General features: G+C 33.7%; 1 long non-coding RNA gene across 1 annotated transcript in view; it reads right to left on the minus strand.

The window, feature by feature from the left end:
* LOC110478569 (uncharacterized) overlaps positions 1 to 14,689 on the minus strand; it is a 103,230-nt gene that overhangs the window by 13,977 nt on the left and 74,564 nt on the right. The window lies entirely within an intron of this gene.

Below are 14,689 nucleotides of genomic sequence, written 5' to 3' on the forward strand. Positions count from 1 at the left end.
AAGAAGGAACTGCGCAGCCTCATGAAATACAGGATATATGGGTGCAACCTCTTTCTTCAGAAGTTATATTTCAGGTTGTAAAAAGCTGAGAACTTATACCAGGAAATAACTTCTTGCCCTCTCTCCTTAAACATTGATACTACCACTGTCAGAAGTAACCTACTGACTCAGGTAGACCTTTTTAATAACAAAAAAACACATTCCAAAACAGAAAAAAAGCAATATATGAACAATTTAGGGAAGACATATAGTTTATATCTAGCCTAATAAATTAAACAGTCCCTGGGACCATTTTCAGATATTTCAGATGCCAACCAACACAACATAGCCTTAAAAGAGAGTGGCCCTATCCAAACTGTATATTCAGAAATATTCCTGATTAATGCCAAATGCCAAACAATGTCCAGGAATTTTGTTGCAGAGTACCAGTTGGCACAGGCCAAAGGTATTGCTAGTACTGTTCAAACAATTTACTGTCAGGGATAATTGCATGCCATTATCCAGGAGTTGTTTAATATTCTGCCATAGTTATTAATAAATATCTATAACTAGATAAACTTCTTTTACTGCACATACACCACTAAAAAGACAGCAGTGATTAATATAGCAAGAACCCCATTCTTCATTAATGTAAAAAAAATGATTTATATAAAATCCTCCTACACAGGAAAGAATTATTGATAGAAATAAAAAATAATTGCTGAATTATTTTTATTATTTTTATATTTTCTAAATATTTCTTTCCCATACTCTCTCATGTTTAGAATAAAGTTCTGTTAAAATCAGCAAAATAAAAGAAAGGAAAGCAAGATCTTTAACAGTAGTCTTTGCATTCATACACATTTGCTTCTGAAGTTAGAAATTACAATGCATCAGAACTTGTACACAAAAACTTAAGTGCTAAAATTAAGCTACCAGTAAAGCACAATATATTTTATTCCGCAGTAAATGTGATATTTGTGTGATATTTGGGTTGCTCCAAAAATCTTGGGACAGTAACATTACCCTAGATAAACCTTGAACAAGGCAAATCCTAGCATGAGCATCATCATCAGGGCACCACAAATTTATCATACCCTCTGAAATATGGAATAATAAAATAAAACCTAACCCAATTACATGATAATGAAATAAAGTTTCAGTTTAAAAAAATCCTTTGGCCTTCTCTTTGTATCCTTATCAATCCACTAATCTAAGAATGGCTAACTCTACACAGACCAAATAACTCTAATTGCACAATTACAGCATTAAGACTATTCCATTTACCGAGCTAATTGATTGGCTAAACATACCTAAGTACTTTATTACAATATAGAATTTTATAAGAAACTAAAAACAATGTTGATGTTAAGACTGTTGAGAAGAAAATGTAGGGCCAGGGATTTAGCTAATATTGGTAGGGATCCACTAACTTAAATTGGCTTCCCTGATTTACACTGGCTGAAGCATGCAGCTGCACATACCAGTATGTTTTGCATACTCCTTCTTTAGTAGAATCATACTTCAGCTCATCATTAGGTTTGTGCTATTATGTCAAAGATGGACCACATTCCAGAGGCATCATATTGCTTGCAGGAAAGGCTGTCAATTTGCACAATCCCATTAAAATTACAAGTGAATCATTCCAGTAAGCAAACTCTTAAAGATTTAGTTGCTTACTAGAATCATGTTGCTTACTACGTGAATCTTACTAGAATCAATTGAAAAGCAAACATCAAACTTGTGTAATGTTTAAATGTTCAAAATAGTACATAAGTCCAGGCTAAAAATCTTTGCAGGACGGGAATTATAGTTTAATATTATGTGTCTTCCAAGAATTCATAAATGTTGCAAAACAATATTAAGCAATGTGTTTTGCAACACAGATAATTATTCTGTGGTTTTGAGAGTAGGAGTAGGACCATATTATTTAATGTTTCTCTTTTTTACTTGGATTGTAAATTAAACTTCTGTTCACTAGCAATGATATATTTTAAACAAAAAACCTGAAAATATAAAGACTAATGTTGCTTTAGTAGGAAAAACATAATTAATTTTGTTCTTTGCAGCATAGTGAAGTAAAATTGAGGAAAACTGTAATGGGAGGTCTTTCTTGTGACATCATTGTTGATATTGGTTGATATTTTGGCATTTATTGTTCCACGATTTTGAATATATAATCCTGTAATAGGATGTCGAATTACCTAAAACCAGTTGAGTAGTTTTATATATCTTAGGATACTGTTGTTGGCCTCTAGCTGTCCCTCTTGAAAGGCATCTATCTTCTGCAGGTTTATCTCAAAAGACAGTAAGGGTTTATGGATAACTGAATCACATCTTAGATGCTTACATTCAGCTGAGCTAAATTACTCTGCTTATGTTACCAGCTAGGTTTTCTTCAAGTACTGACAGCTAGAAGAGTGTTCAGTTGCTAAATCTTATGCATCTAGTACCATTTTAATGACCTTGTGACTATCACATATATATATATATATATATATATTTATTTATTTATTTATTTATTTATTTATTTATTTTTAATTTTTTTTTTTTTTTTTTTGAGCAAACAAACAGGGCTGGCAGTTAAACCCCAATAATTGCAGGAGAGTCATACTTTCTGTAACAAGAGCTAGAAAGCAGGTGGGTTACATGAGGATGTTTCAAACATCATTAGATGCCTCTGTTTAAGCAATTAAATCTTGCATGCACATCTGTAGACATGCAAACCTAGGTATTTCATTCTCTGGCTGAACCTCATCCTTCCTGTGTTGAATACTGTTCTTCATAACAGAAGTGCAACAGGATCAAAAAACAGGGCAAAACTGTTTATGGTTGATAATATAACCATTGCAACTACTCAAGCATTTGTTAAGAGACTTTTATTCAAGCAGAGGAATAGAATTTCAAAAAACATTTCACAACCAAGCCTCTAAGTCTATAACATTAGTGTGTCATCTTAATAAAGGTTATGCAAAATGTCTTTGCTGAACAAAAACTTCTGTTTTTTCTAATTTCTACTTTCATGCATGAGCTGTTTATCTTGCTTGGGTTAGAGAATAATTCTGCAGAACTCTACTGGGAAAGTTATGAATTGAGAAAATGTTTACATGCACAGGATCATTGTTTTAATATTTATATAACAGTAACTCTACCAGAAGTTTAGTATACACTTGATATATAATATATGTCTTATCCTACTTGTCTAGGCTTCTTAAGTTTTTAAGGTTGGTCTTGTTTTATGCACCTGTGTGATAAATGATTAAGTTCACCTTAATGCAAATATTCTAGATGAGATTCAGTTACAGGGAACATATATTCTTAATATAGAAAATTTATTACTAACAATATAAATTTCAGTCATATTCTTTGATAAAATATTTCAGGAAAAATATCATGATTTTGAGGGTGGTTATGTTTCATTAATTCCTAGAGTTGTGTTTTGAGATTTATACTTTTTCCAGCCTTACCACAGATATATAGAGAAATCATTTTCTGCTGACTTGTGCCAGCCAATAGTATAACACCTCAAGTTTCATGACCATTGTGATATAGAGTTGCAAAAAGAGGTTACGGTTACCTTAGTCTCTCCTACTTTCGATATGAATAATTTCCCTTTGCATGGTATGAGCCACCATCTATATAGGCACATGGTGGCAGATGTTGTGCAGTCCAAGTCCCACTAAGTTTTCATAAGAGATTGGGAGATTCAGCTGCACATCAACAGAAGTGGAGAACTGAGTGACCTGATTCTGATTCTTCCATTATTAACACTATAGCTTTATAAATTTCAATGGCTTCATGGAGAGCAATGCTCTCACAGGATTCACAGGATAAGGCTGATAACTAGCAAAATATGCCCACTGAATAGTTTGAAATGGGAATAAACATTTTTATTTCTACTTAGCACACCACAGACTGAAATGATTTAAATTTAAAGATTTAACATATCACAAAAAACAGCAACAACTCCTATTTGGGATCCCAATATGTTAAATTGCAATATAATTTAAGAAAACCCCACAATATAATTTGTGGTAACAATCCATATATGATAATATTTTAACCTATGTTATTTAAAACAACAACAAAAATATCACTTATTGTTGTTTGGAATTTCTATTCAAGTAAATTTTTTTTATAAAAAGAAAAGCTCATCTCATGAAGGAAAAATACCAGGCATCCATTTATCTTCTCCAGTTAATTATTTTTCCTGACCTATTTTATATTTTTAATCAATGATTATATTTAATTCACAAGCTTCAATATATTGAAGTTCATTAAGAATGCCTTTCCTTAATTCAATGTTTACATTCATTTCTCTTACTTTAAATGAAGGAGGAGTGAAAAGTGCTAATTCCTTTGTATGAATTGAATTTCTGAATCCTTGATTGAGAACTCTGAAGTTTAGACTTGTTTTCTGTCCTACATGTGTTACAGGAAGAAAACATGCACTAGACAATTTGAAATCAGATTGTTAATCAAAATGAGAAGTCTTAGATGTTTCAGGTTTCTTTTCAGAATTTATGTTTTTATTCTTATATCACACAAAACACAGTGAACTTTCCAGCCTCACAGGCATCAAAACTCAGCCCAAGGTTTAGCTCTATATAGGAGAGGCTTTTATTCAAATGTTGAGAGATTGGAAATTTTTGGATAGTAATATTTCTTTCTTTTTTTTTTTTTCTATTTTCTTTTTGTTTCTAGAGGTATCTTCTGTCTGTTTTTTTTTCCTTCTTTCTCCTCCCTTATGATGTATAGATACCTAGTGTAGAAGTGTAATATCTGAAACTATTAATTTGAAGTTCTCTTAAATGAATGAAAAAAATATAAAATGAATAGATCTCTTATTTCAACTGCATTTTATTTTATAAAGAATTTTCTTGCAAATTAAACAACGTATGGACTTCTAAGCAGGCAGGATAATAGCTGGGTTTTAGTGTATAACAGCAGGAAATATTCTGTAAGAATGATTTTCTACTCAAATGACTATTTTCTTCAATAGAGTGAGAAAACTTTGAAATTTTCCTCCAACAATCTCTAATGCTTCTCTTTGATCAATCAAGTCATCCATAGTTCTATCACCTGAAAGTTATATTACTGTTTTTTTCTTATATATGGACAGAATTCAATAATGGACAAGCTAGCTGCTTCACATTCTATAGAATAAAAAAGGCAGTACGTAAGGGCAATTTCTGGTTTGTTAAAGATTAATTACCCTCTGGAGGTCGTTTGTTCCCTCTCCTTTGGCTGCAAAAAACATATCCAGTAGAGAAACTTTAGCTTGAAGCTTGGAGTTACAAATGAAGCCCAATCTCCAGTATTACAATGTTGAATTCAATGCCTCTGAAGTTGTGTATTTCTTTCTGTATAAATACAGTGGTATTAGGCTTAGAAGTTTTCCCAAAATATCTGGAAGCAATTAAAATTAATTATTTCTAGATACAGACATTACTGGAGCATGATTTTGTCTTTGAAATTTCAAATTACATAGGACAACTTTCTTTGCAGCATAGCCTGATTATACTATTTAAGAAAGTGTAGTAAAAAATCTAGTCAAATACAAAAGAATTGTATTATTTAAATTACTTTCAAAGTGAGTCCCTCAGCTTTGAAAATGTTTTATTTGAAACAGTATAGGTCTGCTGACATCCAAAATATACTGACAGCACACTCGCTCTGTCCTTAGTAACGACATGACAGTTTAAAGATATTTATGTTTATAAATATTTGGTCTCTTCCAATATCAATTGTGCTATATTGTTTGATATTTGTTACCCCCTTTTTGACTTCCATTGCAGAATCTCTCAGGGTGTCCAGGACTACTTATGGATACCTTTGTAATACACACACACACACACACACACACACACACAGACACATATATATATATATATATATATATATATATATATATATATAAAAGCTCATTTAATGCAAAGAAAAAAGAAAATTAATTAAAACAATAGTGATTTTTGTTTCTGCAACAGCAATCCAGGATGCAGTGCTGGAAAAGTGTCATGCAATGTATTTTTCAATAGGTAATGCTGAGAGAGCACTTTTATGTTTTATCATGTATTTTTAAAGGATTTCTTTCCTTACCTAGCCCAGCTCAGCACAGAGGCAAACATTTAACTAATAAACACAAAAGCCTTTTTAGATCGCTTAAAAACACTGAGATATTTTCTTGCTGCATACAGTTTCTATCTATGTTCATATTTACATCTGGGTCTCACAGGGGTTGTGCGAAGAAGATTTTTGGGCCAGGAAAGATAAGAAAATATTCTATTTTGACAAAACCAGCAAAATCTGCCTACTGCTTCCCTTTCCAGAAATAAATTCCATTTCCAGTAGTTTTATATTATATATTTAGTAGTACATAAAATGCCTAAAAAGTAGAAAGAAAATATTGCATTGTTAAATAAATAACTTGTAATAAAAATGGTATTCTCTTCTCATTTGAATTTCACATTTCTTTCTTTGGCAAATTGGCACCATTGTAATTTTAGTTCCATAGCATAAACTTCAGGACAACACAAAAATGTTATTGTCTCAGGTGTTAAGGCTTACTGCACCAATTTAAAATTCTTAAAAATATTTTTGCTGAGACTCTTGTGTAAAATCTACATGAGCCCATTGTATCTTCCTAAAACAGAAATCTGGTGAAGAAATCTAAGGAATAACCTTGTTCACTCTTATCCTGATGTTATATCATAAATACTATGGGTTTAATATTGCTGAGGCCAATATTCAGTTTGTCATAAATGGAGTACATCTAGAGTACAGTTTACTTACTCTTAATGAAGACTTTTACAGCTAGGTGATATTATGCTTATCCTTGAAGTTTTGAAAAAGTCTGAATTTTGCTCCTTGGCAGAGCAGCAGAAGAGAAACTTGCTGTATGAACTAGTAAAGAAGCAATTAGGAAACATCAGTCATAGAAAAATTAGTCTCAAGAAATCATGAAGAAAGCTAAAAACCAAATCCCTGTGAAAAATCTGTCTTTCACAGGCTAAAAAGTGGGTGGGTTTTTATTTGTTTTGGTTTTTTTTGTTTGTTTGGTTTGGTTTGTTTTTTTTTCTCCTAAAGACTTTAAAATAACAGCATGATAACTTCAACCAAAGGACAGGCAGAGGACTGAAATGACTTTGCCTTATCAAGGAGACAGGGATAGACCAAGACAGATTACTGAAGCTATAATCAGTGCAGTTTACCCACAGCTCAGCCTTGGGAACTCCAGAGAAGAAAGAAAAAGATATGAAAAAATAATATGAGCTCATCATAGATTTGCATCAAGAAGGAGGACACATCTGAAAATTACCTGAAAGTTTTAAGGGCAGCACAAAAGATACTTCATAACTTTATAATAACTTTATTAAATTTGATTTGCAACAGGAAATAGAATTCATTTTGTAAGAAGCTGGATTTGGTTTCAGGACTCTGAGCATAAAAAAAATTTGGGTCCTCCATTTAGTTTAGGAAAGATTGAAGAATAATATCATTGGACAGTGAGGACATTTTATTTCAGAGTTGTAGGGAAGACACTGCTGCATATTTCTGTAAGAGGAAATAGAATTGGAAATACAAAGATATTAACAACAACAAAAAAAATCAAACCCAAACTGTTCTTTGAAGTCCATTTAATAAGGAAAACAGCTTCTTTTTAGAACAATCAGGTACTGGAACAGTTTGTCTGGAGAAGATGTGGAGTCCTTGGAGATAGTCAAAATTAACTGGGCCAGATCTTGGGCAATAGCACTAGTTTTATCCAGCTTCAGCAAGGGATCTTGGAACTCAATTATCTCCCATGGTCCTTTCCTACTTCACTCATTCTGAGCATCTGACATATATTTTTTACTGTTTATTTCTTCCAGTCAATTTACAGGACAGCACAAACATACCTAAATTCTCTTTATAGGAAAAGATTGCTTAGTTCAGTTAGGTATTTGAAGAAAATGACAACAAATAAAAAGAGCTAGGCCAAAATATTATTCATGTCACCTAAGAAAATATTAACCTATGTCACAGTCTCTAGCCCTGTCAGGACTGGAAGAAAAGAGACTAAGCAGATCTCTCATGATTACAGGACAAGACGTCTCAAATCTTTCTTAATTAAGTAATTGATTCCCAATAGCTAAGTCATATTACATTAATGTAATGGACTAGTGATAGTAAATATCTTTCATAGACAATTCAAAGCCTCAGTACTGAGCCATATATTGAAATTTTTTCACGCTGAATATGAAAATAAAAAAGTGGTGGTGATGTAGATGCAGCCACTGTGTAAACTTACAATTTTTTAGCAATATTGTCAATGTTTGGTGCATTATTATATATTGATATCATCAGTGGAAAACTAAGCACCTTAGGAGAAAATTCTGAGAAGATATAAAGAATTTAAGATTATCTTCTGAGGTCTATTAATTATTTTTCTCTTTGAGCGTACATCTAAAATGAGTAGGTAACTGATTATTTTTCCATTGCTTTAGATGTTCAGATTATAGACCCTGAAACACACAGAAGACCTTTGGGGGGTGGGGGGAGCGTGGAAATAAATAAATAAAATAAATAAATAAATAAATAAATAAATAAATAAATAAATTGGAAGATCCAGTCTGGAATATTTTGTAAATACAGCTTTAATATATACCTTAGGAGCAAGTATCAGAACTGAGTCATGCAGTCCACAACTCCAGACAAGTCAGATGTGACTATTTTGCACAGAGGTCTTTCACATTTTAGTTCAATATAGGCTACTGGAAATTTTGCCTCCTGGACTGTGTGTGGGTGTGTTACGGAATCACAGCATGGTTGTAGGGGAAAAGAACATTTTGAAATCAAGCATCCCAGCCTCATTATCCTACTTAATTAGAAGCCTTGGACAATGTTCCATTGAGTTTTGAAAATCTCCAAGCATGGAGACTCCACAACCTCTCTGGGAAACCCATGAGAGAGTTTTACTACCCTCCAAGTAAAAAGTTCTTTCTTGTGTTGCATTTTAATCATTGCCCTTTGCCCCTTGTTCTGTTAATGGACATTGGTGAGATGAGTCTGGATCTTTCATTCCCTCCCATCAAGTATTAATACACTTTGAAATCACCCTAAACCTCTTTTCCAGGATAAACTGTTCTAGCTCTCTCAGTCCATCCTCATTTGAAAGGTTCTCCAGCCAGGAGACTCCAGCTAGGTCATAATGTGATTGCTGAATTCACTTTCTGAATCTAATCCAAGTTAGGTGGAAAACTACAATGGGAGTTGTTTTGAATTTAGTCATCAAACCATTTACTAACTCAGAATTTGATAGATTTGTAGTGGAACAAGGTAACTTCAAAATTCATGTGCACACCAAGATTTTAATGCCTTAAATTTTTAATTTGACTTACTAAAATAGGACATCCTCTACATCTTTATCTAATCATAGCCCAGAAATAATTTGTATTGTTTGAAAAATACATTCAGGGTCTTTAATCTACTTGCCAAATCTACAGAGACCTTCAGTATCCAATAGTAAAACTAAACCCTCTAGACTACATATCCCTCTAAACTACATTTACCACACTATCACACACCTCTAAACATGATGAATATTTTTTTTAGGTCATCAGCAATTATTTTACAAGGGGGATAAAAAACCTTCAATGAAAAATTACATCCGTACATATAAGAAAATAAATATGAATGTCAGTCCGTTTCTGATCAGCATGAAACTTCCTGATAATACCATGCAAAATGTAGCATTCATTTTACAAATTCAGATAATGAAGATTTGAGTGGCAGAGTGTGTGTCAAAAGTATGTAAATGAATTGATGTTTAATCTACCTATGCCTAAGAAAAGCAATCACCTCCTGCAGAAGGATTGCTTTTATTTTGGTAATGTTAGCTGATGAAATCCCAGCACTCTAACAAGGGTTTATAATTTGATAAAAATTACTGGTGACTGGATTTGAATTTTCTTCAAACTGCTGCCCTGCTTCTTGCTAAGTGCACTGCTGACATGTTTGATATTGAACTTGAACTTAAAAATTACTATCCCAGTAGATGTTTATTAGATTTAGCGGCTGAAGTAAACCTAGACATGGTGCCCGCAGTACAATCTAAAAACAGACCTTATTTATGTGTGCCGGGAAATGTTGCACATTTCTTCCAGGAAAAAAAAGAGAAAATCAGAAATAATAAGAGCAAAAACACCCACAAAGTAAAGTATTATCCATGCTATTAGAGAACCAAAGAAAATTGACCTGTGTTAGACTAATGTAATGTCATCTTTGAAAACATTACAATACTGTGTAATGTAATTTATTTTCATATAATCATTTTAATACTCATTATTGGGAAAAAGCTTGACAGAAAAAAAAAAAAAAAAACAGTTATAAATTCAATACATGCCATGAGCTGAGGCAGAACAATCTCAGTATGGGGATCTAATTTTTAATGTGAAAATATTACACACTTTTTAGTAGGAAGTCAATGCATATGATTCATTTGAAATTGTTTCAAAAAATACCTGTAAAGTTACCTGAAGTGGTAATATATGAAGTAAGACAGTCACAGAAACATTTAAACTCTAATAATATATGCTTATCCCTAGAGAATCAATATAATTTTTGAAATTAAATGTAATAGAATATTCTGACAAATACTGCAAACCCTTATTTTCTGTTTATGGATGACTGTAATGCTATAACTCTAACCACCACATAACTCTCTACTCATTTACTAAGATTTATGTTCAGAAAGACCTGTAATTTTGTGTCTATATATAAGAAAGTCAGTTGGAGAAATACAGGCTGTAGTGACCTGTGCTCACTGGCATTGAATGTCTCGTGTCTGTAGGAAGTTCTCTGCTGTGGTTCTCTGTGATTTCTGCCATCCCTTCATCTCCTTTTGTTCTACAGTTCTTTGCTGTCATTGATCAATAACATTGAGCTAGTATGAGCAGAGCACATCTCAGAAGTATTCAGTGTTGAATTTCAAGTGAAGTTTGACTGTTGTATATCATTTAGTGTCAACTGTTGTACAAATATCACAAGAATTGTCTGGATGAAGGAGAAAGAGTGATAAATACAGAAAAGAAAAAAGAGACACAAAGTCATAAAAAGACAACAAAGAAAGAAAGGAAGGGAAGAATGTGTATATAAAGGAATCAGTAACAGTCCCAGATGAATTAGTAGGCCCTGGCAGCCAGGAGGGCCAGCCCTCTCCTGGGGGGACGTCAGGCACAGCATCACCAGCCAGGCAAGGGAGGGGATTGTCCCACTCTGCTCTGCACTGGGGCAGCTCACCTCGAGTGCTGGGGGCAGTTTTGAGCACCACAGCATAAAAAAGACATTAAGGTATTCTATAACACACAAAGGAAGGCAACAAAAATGGTGAAGAAACTTATGGGGAAGCTTTATAAAGAGTGGCTGGGGTCACTTGGTCTGCTCAGCCTGGAGAAAAGGAGACTGAGGGGAGACCTCATTGCAGTGTAAGCTTCCTCATGAGGGGAAGAGCAGGGACAGACTCTAGTCTCTTCTCTGTGGTGACCAGTGACAAGACCCAAAGGAATGGCCTAAAGCTGCATCAGGGGAAGTTTAGTCTGGACATTAGAAAAAGGTTCTCCACCCAGAGGGTGGTTGGGCACTGGAACAGGCTGCTGAGGGAAGTGGCCACTGCACCAGCCTGACAGAGTTCAAAAAATGTTTGGACAATGCACTAAAGCTCATTGAGGATGGGTCTGTGTAGAGCCAGGAACTGGACTCTATGATCCTTGTGGGTCCTTTTAAATCAGTATATTTTGTGATTCTGTGAATCACATATGGAAATATGTGCACATGTGCATATGGAAAAAGGAGTATGCAGAACATGGTACAGCAAAACCAAGAAGAATTCAAGCCATGGAAAACTGCACCACTTAAGTATTTTTTCTACACCCATACTACATGTGATTTACCTCTAAAATGCTTTGATGAGACAGTGTAAGGGAATTCAAAAAATGTTACCAGTGATATTGATGACTATCTGATTTGGCTGGCTCAGTAGGATTATGGGTAAAACTGTCAAAAAAAAGGAGAAATCTTTCCCAAAGGATACACATCTCAATAGCATTTCACTGTGTTCGGTGATTATCTTGAAAACTTATGCTCAACTACTACTTAATTTAAAAACAATCTGATTCTATTGGTATTCTGATTTCAGTGTGCATACCACCACAAGTTTCTCTGTATGCTTAGAAATGTTTTTGTGTGGATAATTTTGCTGCATTTTTCTGAGGAAGAGTTAGTTTTTTTATAGTTACTCTTCATGACAATTTGGATCCTATTCTATGCCCAGCCTTGACCAACACTCTGGAAGTACACATTTACCAACTAATTTCCAAGTTCATCATCCTGGAACTTATTCCTTGGATCGTCAAAACACATCTCTTAGGACAGTATTCATTTAAAAAGCAATAACAGCAAAATTTTCATTTCCTGATGAAATTCCTACATTTAGAATACTCATGGAGAGAAAATTTGTACTGAAATTTCTCCTTTCACTAATTACATAAAACCTAAACTTCCTGCTCTAACAAATATACTAAAGAGCATGTTTTGAGAAAGGACACAGAGTTGTCAATAGCACTGGAGTGCTCAGCAAGCACTGACAAGTCTTTCAAGAAGCACCTGTCCATAGAATTTCAAACAGGTCTTCACACCCATTCTAGTCCATCTAAGCTGCGCCTCACTCAACCTGATGATTTATGGGACTTTTCTGAGATAATCGATTTTTCCCAGCCTGAGCACCTCTGTGGAATCTTAACACAGGTTGTTGCTTCTTGTACCAAATACCATCCCAGTTATACTGCCGTATTTAATTTTGAGGGGATTAAGTGCTTTTCTAAATGTATATTTAAATTACATATGGAAAAATAATTTAGATAATATTTTCCTTATTTTATGTACTGAAACTCTAAATTACTGCTAATTGCAAAGCTTCAAAAGACGAGTCCTTAATAGTACAATATTGGTCAGTATTGTAAATGTTGACTTTTAGACTTTTAAAAATTATTACCTACATTTTAAAATTATTTTTTTGTGAAAGAAATATATAATTTATTTTCTCCTCATTATCAACCTCTTTACATTATCTGATATACTCATGAAGGGTTTCTCGGTATTTCCTGAGTAAGCACTAATGTCTCACTGCATGTGATTATTTATTTGACAGACATTTCATTCTCTTTCTAAGTGTTGGTGGTTTTTTTTAGATTTTCTGGGTTTTTTTAGGGTGGGGAAATTGGTTGGTGTTTTTTTGGGGTAGCAAGGTCTATCTTTATATCTTTTTAATTTCATGATGATTGTTCATGACAAAGGAATGAGAATGTGTCACAGCTTTATTTTATTCCTTATTTCTTACTTCTTTTTTTTTTTTCATGAAATGCATAGAAGCTACTATCTGTAGTCTTCAGCAAGCTGCCTTAATTAAATTTAAAACACATATCTCAATATGTTATCAACAACAAAACTTCTACTCCATCACTGTCAATTTGATCAAAAGAATTCAAGAGTGAATCAACAATATGGTGATTTTGAAAAGCTCTGAATATTTCAGTTTCTTGGACACTTCCCAGAAAACCTAGGAATGCTATGTACTTTGTGCTAAAAATCAGGGCCCTAAAGTTCTGGTATTTTTTCACAGATTTTAGGAAGATCTTTCCAGGCTTACAGGCAACTGCTATTTAAAGAATCACAGCATCACAGAATGGGTCTGGTTGGAAGGGATCAAAGTGGAATATCTGATCCAAACTTCCTGCTGAAGGAGAGGCATTTTAGAGCACAGGGTTGTGGTTATTGAATATCTCCAATGAAGGAAACTCCTTAACCTCACTGTTCCAGTACTAGGTCACCCACACAATTAAGAAGGTTTGTCTCATATTCTTGTGGATATTTCTGTGCATCAGTTTCTGCTTGATGCCTCTTGTCCTATTGCTTGGCATCCTTCCCTCAATCTGGACCCTCTGCTGGACTTGCTCCAGGAGCTCCAGGTCTCTCTTGTACTGAGAAGCCCAGAACTGGGCACTCCAGATGTGGCCTCACGAGAGCAGAGGGGCAGGATCACCTCTCTCAACCTGCTGGCAATGCTCTTCCTGATGCACCCCAGGATACCATTGGCCTTCTTGGCCACAAGGACACACTCTTGGCTTCAATAAATTACTTCATTGGTACAAAAATATAATTAAAAATAAAGAGATAATTAATATATTTGATAAATTATTAGAGAATAGAGGATATCTTAGATATCTAACTCAAGCCAATAAAAATACAAAATAAAATACAAAATGAAAAAAAATATTGTATTGAGTTATTGATCTAACTTTTTTATGTAAAATTCTTAAAATCTAAGTTTAGGGAAAGAGAAAGTACACATTTTTAAAAACCCAAAAGATTACTTAAAATAGAAATAGAAACAATAGAAACAGTTATATTTGCAGAAGATTATTGTAACTCTAAATATTGCTGTTGGTAATTCAGAGTGGAGGATAGTTTTGTGTTCTTAGTATTTTGTACATTTAGTTATATAGGTAAAAATATCCTTTTGTGGGCTTCATAGCTTTAATCCTTGTATTGCAGAGATAAAATGGACCAAGCTGGATCCTAGATCTTGTGCTAGGATTCCTGTGAAATGAGAAAAAAAAAAGCTCATAATTAATAATGAATATATTTTAAAGAGATAAAAAAGTAGGACAGTATA

Source organism: Lonchura striata, chromosome 3, assembly GCF_046129695.1.
Source record: "Lonchura striata isolate bLonStr1 chromosome 3, bLonStr1.mat, whole genome shotgun sequence".
Classification (NCBI taxonomy): Eukaryota; Metazoa; Chordata; class Aves; order Passeriformes; family Estrildidae; genus Lonchura; species Lonchura striata.